The following is a 9550-nucleotide window of genomic DNA, read 5'->3' as shown; positions in this document are numbered from 1 at the left end:
TCTGTCCAAATGTTTCTCTCTCTCTTGGGCTCTATCTCCACCTATCCTTTAATCCTCCTGCCTCTCCACTCCCTTTCTACTGCATAAAAACTGTGTTTAATCGAGGTGTCATCACTTCTGAAGAAAGGTCACTGAACCTAAAGGTTTAACACTGATTTCTCTTCACAGATGCCGTCTGGATTGTGCGAGGGATAGGCAAAGGATAAGTGAGGATTGAAGATGCTGGAGATCAGAGTCGGGAGTGTGGTGCCAGAAAAGCACAGCAGGTCATGTAGCATCCAAGGAGCAGGAGAGTCGATGTTTCGGGCATAAGCTCTTCAACAGGAATTTCAAATGGAAAGTAAAATGTTGAGGACTGCCACAATAAGACCTAATGAACCAAGATGGGATATACCTTGCTATTGATCGTTCCAGCTGGAATGTGACATTTTTCATTGCGAATCCCTTTTTCTGATCTGGGGAATTCTGTCCTGATGATCTCCTGGCCTGACAAACACAGGTCAACTCCATTGACATGGTAGCACCAGTGATGAGGTGGGGGTGGAGCGACTGATCACAGGAGAACTCGACCTACTCTTGGTGACAGCAGCTTTGGTAGGTGCAGTCAATCTGTGCAGGAATGGAGCAATGTCACAGGAAACCATGCCACCTCTTAGTTCAAACTGCTCCTCTTGTTCCACTCCCCACCTCAGGGAAAATGAACCCAACTCTCTGCCGTACCAAACTGCATCCTTGTTTTGTGTGTAAAAAAGTGCTTTTGATGTTTGCTCTTCAATCACATGAATAAAATCTTAACAAAATACCCCTCTAAATCCTCTGACAATTAACACGACTGAAATCCTGTAGAAGTGCTTATGCCCAAAACATCGATTCTCCTGCTCCTCAGATGCTGCCTGGCCTGCTGTGTTTTTCCAGCACCACATTTTTCAACTCTGATCTCCAGCATCTGCAGTCCTCACTTTCTCCAAATTACACTACTGAGCCAACCTTTAAATACCTGACACAACACGATACTCACACTGTGCCTGGAAGGAAGAAATGAACCATTCTGGCAATAGACAGCTACAGGTTTGAAGCCGGCAACCTCAATCACTAGGAATCATTCAGGCATTATGCAGGTGTGGAGGGAGTCTCATATAAAACAGAGGAAAGTGCAACACTTTGTATTCGAGGTGAGTAGATAGCCAGTGTCATCCAACCAGCTCTCAATATTACATTTAGGCTCAAGTTCCGCATTACCAATATTTTCCACTGATGTTCAAAAGTGCCTTTAAAGAAAACTGTGATTATCTTCACCATTTTATGGATTACAAATGCAAATGAAGATCATTAGACAACATTTCTGTGACCTCGAGAGGGATGCCACCACCAGACCCATATTCCCATCCCCTCCCTTGTCAGCCGTCCACAAGGACTGTCCCCTCCGGGACACCCTGGTGCACTCCTCCTTCACTCACAACACACCCACCCCATCCACAGCCCCACAGGACATTCTCCTGCAACCACAGAAGATGCTACATCTGTCCATTTGCTTCCTCCTTCCTCACCATCTAAGGTCCCAAATACCCTTTCCAGATGAAGCAGCGCTTTATTTGCACATCACACAATCTCGTCTCCTGCTTTCTCTGCTCACGATGCGGTCTCTGGTATATTTGGAAAACAAAGCACAGACTGGGTGACCGTTTTGTCAAACACTTCAATCCTGTCCGTAAAAAAACTCTGAGCTTCCAATTGCCCACCGCTACAACACCCCACCCTGGTCCCTGGCCAACATCTCTGTCTCAGGCTCACTGCAGTGCTCCAGTGAAGCTCAGAGCAAGCTGGAAGGACAGCACCACATTTCCCATTTGGAAAATGCAGCATTCTGGACTTCTTATCAAGTTCAACAATTTTAGGGTTGGAACCCATTTCCCCAAGCTTTACCCCACCTCCACACACCAGGCCTCTTCATTACCTTGGCTGCTACCACACAAACTATTGTCAATGACTAATTGACCCCATTTGCACCTTCTCCCAGGCTTGTCTTTATCCACTCCTTTGTCTGTCCAACTGTTTTTCTCTCTCTTGGGGCTCTATCTCCACCTATCCTTTCATCCTCCTGCCTCCCATCTCTATAATACTGCATAAAAACTATGCTCACCGCCCTGTGGCTGACCATTCCAATTTCACCTTCCACTCCATCAAGTTCATGCAGGTACTGGGCCTCCTCCACCGCAAACCATTACCACCCGATGCCTGGAGGAGGAACGCCTCATATTCCACCTTGGGACCCTGCAACCTCACGGGTAAATGTGGATTTCAACAGCTTCCTAACTTCCCCTCCCTCCACATTATCCAAGTCCCAAACCTCCAACTTGGCATGGGTCTCCTGACCTGTCCGTCACTCTCCCCAGACGCATCCCTTCTCCCTCACCTTCATCCACCTGTCGCTTTTTCAACGACCTCCACACAACCCAACCTCCCTCCCCTATATCGCAGCCCACAACCCTATTTTCTGATGAAGGGCTTATGCTCGAAACATCGATTCTCCTGCTCCTCGGATGCTGCCTGACCTGCTGCGCTTTCCCAGCACCACACTCTCGATTCTGATCCTCAGCACCTGCAATCCTCACTTCCTCCTTTCTGAAGAATGGTCACTGGACCTAAAACTTTAAGTCTGATTTCTCTCCACAGATGCTGCCAGGATTGCACGAGGATTAGGTAAATGATGAGCAGGATGAATAGAGTAGATAGGGAGAACCTCTTCCCACCCGTAAAAGGTGCGGTGAGAGATCATAGATGGGGATAGGTAATGGAAGAAAGGAACATTTTCATGAGTGAGTAGTACGAAATGAACATCGTGGGAGTGTGATGGAGACAGGGTTCAAAAGGCATGCAAGAGAACATTGGATTACTATTTGGATAGAAATAGTGAGCAACGTTATGGGGGAAAGGCAGGAGAGTGGCACTAGGGAATGATGCTTGTCTGAAGGGCCAATATAGGCAAGATGGCATCCTGTCACACCAAAACAATTCTTGATTCGTTGACTGAGAGATGGAGAAGGGTGACCAATTTGCCTTTGGTGACCTTGAGTGGAAAGGAATAAGCCAGATGGAGTGGGTGTGGCTTCAATTAAGTTGACCAAAACAGAGGAGAGCACCGCTGTGAGTGCTGAGGCAGGTCACAAACTGTGGGGGTGTGTGAATTGGGAGGCCGGTGCTGGACAGTGAAATGTTTAGGGCTAAAACAATATGGCCAGTTGAGCTATGAAGGGATTTGCCTGGCTGTTGATCGTTTCAGATGGATTGCAATATATTTTCACTGCGGATGCGTGTTTATGACGTTGGGAAATCTGTTCTGATGATCTTCTGGACTGGCTGAGAGAAGTCAACTCCATTTTAAAGCAGCACCAGTAATGAGGTGAGGGTATGATCTGAACACAAGAGATTCTGACCTACTCTTGCTGATGGCTTCCTCGATGGGTACGGTCAATCTGGGCAGGAATGGAGCTGTGTCACAGGAAACCATGCCACCTCTTCGTTCAAACTGTCTCTGCTCTTCTTGCACCCACTTCAGAGAAACACAAATCAACTCTCTCCCATATCAAACTGCAACTTTGCTTTGTGTGTAATGAAAGGGTTTTGATGTTTGCTCTTTAATCATGACAATAATCTTAACAAAATGCCCCTCTCAAATAACATTCCTGAGCTGACCTTTAAACATCTGACACAAGTTAAACACAAGCCCCGACACACACTGCGCCTGGAAGGTGGAATCGAGCCACTCTGTCGCTAAACAGCTACAGCTTTGAAGCCTGCACCCTAGACCACTAGGAATCATCCAGGCATTGGGGTGGTGTGAAGAGAGTCTTATATAAAACAGAGGAAATTGCAATACTTTACACTCAGGATTAGTAGGTAGTCAGTCTCATCCAACCAGTCCTCAATATTCCATGCAGGTTCATCTAACACATTGCCAATATTTTCCATTGATTTTAAAACTGCTTTTAAATAAAATTGTGATTATCTTCACAATTTTATGCATTAATAATGCAAATGAGGATCATTAGACAACATTTACGCAACATTAAAGGGATGCCACCACCAGACCCGACCCATATTCCAATCCCCTCCCTTGTCAACCGTCCACAAGGACCATTCCCTCCAGGATACCCTGGTACACTCCTCATTCACTCCCAACACACTCACCGCAAATACAGCCAACAGAACATTCCCCTGCAATCACAGAAGGAACTACATCTGTCCATTTATTTCCTCCCTCCTCACCATCTAAAGTTCCAAATGTACCTTCCAGATGAAGCAGCACTTTACCTGCACATCCCACAATCGCACCTCCTACATTCTCAACTCACAATGTGGCCTCCTGTACGTTCCAGAAACGAGAGACAGACTCGGTGACCATTTTGTCGAACACCTACAACCTGTCCGCAAAGAAGACCCTGAGCTTCCAGTTGCCTGGTCCCTGGCCAACATCTTTGTCTCAGGCTTGCTGCAGTGCTCCAGTGAAGCTCAGCACAAGCTGGAAGAACAACACCTCATTTTCCATTTGGGAACTCTGCAGCATTCTGGACCTCGTATCGAGTTCAACAATTATAGGGCTTGAGTGCCTTTCCCCAAGCTTTCCCCCTCCCCCACGCACCAGGCCTCTTCATGACATGGGGCTGCTACCACACAACCCATCGTCAGTGACTCATTGTCCCCATTAGCAGCATATCATTCTCCCAGGCTGGTCTTGATCCACTCCTTTCACTGTCCAACTGTTTCTCTCTCTCTTGGAGCTCTATCTCCACCTATTCTTTAATCCTCCTGCCTCCCCTCTCCCTATCTACTGCATAAAAACTATGCTTAATCAAGGTGTCATCACTTCTGAAGAAAAGTCACTGGAGCTAAAGTTTTAACACTGATTTCTCTTCACAGATGCTGTCTGGATTGGGCGAGGGATGAGCAAAGTAGAAATTGAGGATTGAAAATGTTGGAGATCAGAGTGAGGAGTGTGGTGCCGGATAGGCACAGCAGGTCAGGTAGCATCCAAGGAACAGGTGAGTCGATGTTTCGGGCATAAGCTCTTCAACAGGAACTTCAAATGGAAAGTAAAATGTTGAGGACTGTCACAATAAGACCTATTGAACCAAGATGGGATATACCTTGCTGTTGATCGTTCCAGCTGGAATGTGACATTTTTCATTGCGGATCCCTTTTTCTGACGTCGGGAATTCTGTCCTGATGATCTCCTGGCCTGCCAACACAGGTCAACTCCATTGACATGGTAGCACCAGTGATGAGGTGGGGCTGGAGCGACTGATCACAGGAGAACTCGACCTACTCTTGGTGACAGCATCTTTGGTAGGTGCAGTCAATCTGGGCAGGAATGGAGACAAGCACAGGAAACCCTGCCACCTCTTAGTTCAAACGGTCCTCCTGTTCTACTCCCCACCTCAGGGAAAATGAACCCAACTCTCTGCCGTACCAAACTGCATCCTTGTTTTGTGTGTAAAGAAGTGGTTTTGATGTTTGCTCTTCAATCACATGAATAAAATCTTAACAAAATACCCCTCTAAATCCTCTGAAAAATAACACTACTGGAAATCTGAAGAAGGGCTTATGCCCGAAACACCGATTCTCCTGGTCCTCAGATGCTGCCTGGCCTGCTGTGTTTTTCCAGCACCACATTTTTAAATTCTGGTCTCCAGCATCTGCAGTCCTCACTTTCTCCAAATTACACTACTGAGTCAACCTTTAAATACCTGACACAACACTGTACTCATACTGTGCCTGGAAGGAAGAAATGAACCATTCTGTCACTAGACAGCTACAGTTTTGAAGCTTGCACCCTCGATCACTAGGAATCATTCAGGCATTATGCATGTGTGGAGGAAGTCACATATAAAACAGAGGAAAGTGCAACACTTTGAATTCGAGGTTAGTGGATAGCCAGTGTCATCCAACCAGCTCTCAACATTATATTCAGGTTCAAGTTCCGTATTACCAATATTTTTCACTTATATTCAAAACTGCCTTTAAATAAAACTATGAATATCTTCACCATTTTATGGATTAAAAATGCAACTGAAAATCATTTGACAACATTTCTGCTACCTCCAGAGGGATGGTACCACCAGACCCATATTCCCCTCTCCTCCCTTGTCAGCCGTCCACAAGGACTGTTCTCTCCGGGACACCCTGGTGCACTCCTCCTTCACTCCCAACACACCCACCCCATCCACAGCCCCACAGAACATTCTCCAGCAACCACTGAAGATGCTACATCTGTCCATTTGCTTTCTCCCTCCTCACCATCTAAGGTCCCAAATACACCTTCCAGGTGAAGCAGTGCTTTATTTGCACATCACACAATCTCGTCTCCTGCTTTCTCTGCTCACGATGTGGTCTCTGGTATATTTGGGAAACAAAGCACAGACTGGGTGACTCTTTTGTCGGACACCTACATCCTGTCCCTGAAAAAACCCTGAGCTTCCAGTTGCCCGCCATTACAACACCCATCCTGGTCCCTGGCCAACATCTCTGTCTCAGGCTCACTGCAGTGCTCCAGTGAAGCTCAGAGCAAGCTGGAAGGACAGCACTACATCTCCCATTTGGAAAATGCAGCATTCTGGACTTCTTATCGAGTTCAACAATTTTAGGGTTGGAACCCATTTCCCCAACTTTCCCCCACCCACACACACACCAGGCTTCTTCATTACATGGGCTGCTCACACACAAACTATTGTCAACGACTAATTGTCCCCATTAGTATCTTCTCCCAGGCTGATCATTTTCCACTCGTTTGTCTGTCCAACGGTTTTTCTCTCTCTTGGGGCTTTATCTCCACCTATCCTTTAATCCTCCTGCCAATTCCAATTTCATCTTCCACTCCATCAAGGTCATGCAGGTACTGAGCCTCCTCCACCGCAAACCATTACCACCCGATGCCTGGAGGAGGAACGCCTCATATTCCACCTTGAGACCCTGCAACCTCACGGTAAATGTGGATTTCAACAGCTTCCTAATTTCCCTGCCTTCTACATTATCCAAGTCCCAAGCCTCCAACTCGGCATGGGTCTCCTGACCTGTCCGTCACTCCCCCAAGACGCATCACCTTCTCCCTCACCTTCATCCACCTATCGCTTTTTCATCTACCTTCACACAACCCAACCTCCCTCCCCTATATCGCAGCCCACGACCGTCATTCCTGATGAAGGGCTTATGGTTAAAACATCGATTCTCCTACTCCTCGATGCTGCCTGACCTGCTGTGCTTTCCCAGCAACACACTCTCGGCTCTGATCCTCAGCATCTGCAGTCCTCACTTCCTCCTTTCTGAAGAAAGGTCACTGACCCTAAAACTTTAAGTCTGATTTCTCTCCACAGATGCTGCCAGGATTGCGCGGGAATTAGATAAACGATGAGCAGGATGAAGAGAGTAGATAGGGAGAAACTCTTCCCACTCATAAAAGGTGCGGTGAGAGATTATAGATGGGGATTGTAATGGAAGAGGATTTTCACTGAGTGAGTAGTTATTGTACAAAATAAACATCGTGGGAGTGTGATGGAGACAGGGTACAACAGGCGTGCAAGAGAACATTGGATTATTATTTGGATAGAAATAGTGAGCAAGGTTATGGGGGGAAAGGTAAGACAGCGGCACTAGGGAATAATGCTTGTCTGAAGGGCCAATGCAGGCAAGATGGCCTCCTGTCACTCCATAACAATTCTTGAATCGTTGACTGAGAAATGGAGAAGGGTGACCAATTTGCCTTTGGTGACCTTGAGTGGAAAGGAATAAGCCAGATGGAGTGGGTGTGGCTTCGATTAAGTTGACCAAAACAGAGGATAGCACCGCTGTGAGTGCTGAGACAGGTCACACACTATGGGGGGGTGTGGGGGGTTGGGGAAAGGCACTCAAGCCCTATCATTGTTGAACTCAATAAGAAGCACTGAATGCTGCAGCGATCCCAAATGGAAAATGAGGTGTTGTTCTTCCAGCTTGTGCTGAGCTTTGCTGGAGCACTGCAGCGAGACTGAGACAGAGATGTTGGCCAGGGACGAGGGTGGTGTGTTGTAGTGACAGACAACTGGAAGCTCAGGGTCCTCTTGGCGGACAGGTTGTAGGTGTTCGACAAAATGGTCACCGAGTCTGTTTTTCCTTTCCGGAATGTACAGGAGACCACATCGTGAGCAGAGAAAGCAGTAGATGAGATTGTGTGATGTGCAGGTAAAGTGCTGCTTCACCTGGAAGGTGTATTTGGAACCTTAGATGGTGAAGGAGAAGGAAGTAAACGGACAGATGTAGCATCTTCTGTGATTGCAGGGGAATGTTCCGTGGGGCTGTTGATGGGGTGAGTGTGTTGGGAGTGAAGGAGGAGTGCACCAGGGTGTCCTGGAGGGAATGGTCCTTGTGGACGTTTAACAAGGGAGGGGATTGGAATATGGGTCTGGTGGTGGCATCCCTTGGAGGTCGCGGAAATGTTGTCTAATGATGAACCTCATTTGCATTATCTATCCATAAAATTGTGAAAATAATCACAATTTTATTTAAAAGCAGTTTTAAAATCAGTGGAAAATATTGGCAATGTGTTAGATGAACCTGCATGGGATATTGAGGACTGGTTGGATGAGACTGACTAACTACTAATGCTGAGTGTAAAGTATTGCAATTTCCTCTGTTTTATATAAGACTCTTCATGCAGGTATGATGCCTGGATGATTCCTAGTGGTCTAGGGTGCAGATTTCAAACCTGTAGCTGTTTAGCGACAGAGTGGTTCAATTCCACCTTCCAGGCGCAGTGTGTGTAAAGGCTTGTGTTTAACGTGTGTCAGAGGTTTAAAGGTCAGGTGGGGGATGTTATTTGGGAGGGGCAGTTTGTTAAGATTATACTCATGATTAAAGAGCAAACATCAAAACCCTTTCTTTAAACACAAAGCAAAGATGCAGTTTGATATGGCAGAGAGTTGATTTGTGTTTCTCTGAGGTGGGTGCAAGAACAGCAGGGACAGTTTGAATGAAGAGGTGGCATGGTTTCCTGTGACACAGCTCCATTCCTGCCCAGATTGACCGTACCCACGGAGGAAGCCATCAGCAAGAGTAGGTCAGAATCTCTTGTGTTCAGATCCAAATCCCCCACCTCATTTCTGGTGCTGCTTTCAAATGGAGTTGACTCTCTCAGCCAGTCCAAAAGATCGTCAGAACAGATTTCCCAAGGTCATAAATACGCATCCGCAGTGAAAATACGTTGCAATCCATCTGAAACAATCAACAGCCAGGCAAACCCCTTCATATCTCAACTGGCCATATTGTTTTAGCCCTAAACATTTTACTGTCCAGCACCGGCCTCCCAATTCACATACCCCCATAGTTTGTGACCTGCCTCAGCACTCACAGTGGTACTGCCCTCTGTTTTGGTCAACTTAATCAAAGCCACACCCACTCCATCTGGCTAATTCCTTTCCACTCGACAAATTGGTCACCAAAGGCAAATTGGTCACCCTTCTCCATCTCTCAGTCAACGAATCAAGAATTGTTATGGTGTGACAGGATGCCATTTTGCCTGCAT

At 46.7% G+C, this 9550-nt stretch overlaps 2 non-coding genes across 2 annotated transcripts; one reads left to right on the top strand and one right to left on the bottom strand.

Annotated features, from left to right (window-relative positions):
* Positions 1–3739: 3739 nt before the first annotated feature.
* On the bottom strand, positions 3740–3826 carry trnastop-uca (transfer RNA opal suppressor (anticodon UCA)). Its single transcript has one exon. It is a non-coding gene; the product is annotated as a tRNA-Sec (tRNA).
* A 4867-nt stretch (positions 3827–8693) lies between these two features.
* On the top strand, positions 8694–8780 carry trnastop-uca (transfer RNA opal suppressor (anticodon UCA)). The gene has a single exon. It is a non-coding gene; the product is annotated as a tRNA-Sec (tRNA).
* The last annotated feature ends 770 nt before the right edge of the window (positions 8781–9550 follow it).

This window comes from Hemiscyllium ocellatum, chromosome 33 (genome assembly GCF_020745735.1).
Source record: "Hemiscyllium ocellatum isolate sHemOce1 chromosome 33, sHemOce1.pat.X.cur, whole genome shotgun sequence".
NCBI lineage: Eukaryota > Metazoa > Chordata > Chondrichthyes > Orectolobiformes > Hemiscylliidae > Hemiscyllium > Hemiscyllium ocellatum.
This window is presented reverse-complemented; position numbering and strand designations above follow the sequence as displayed.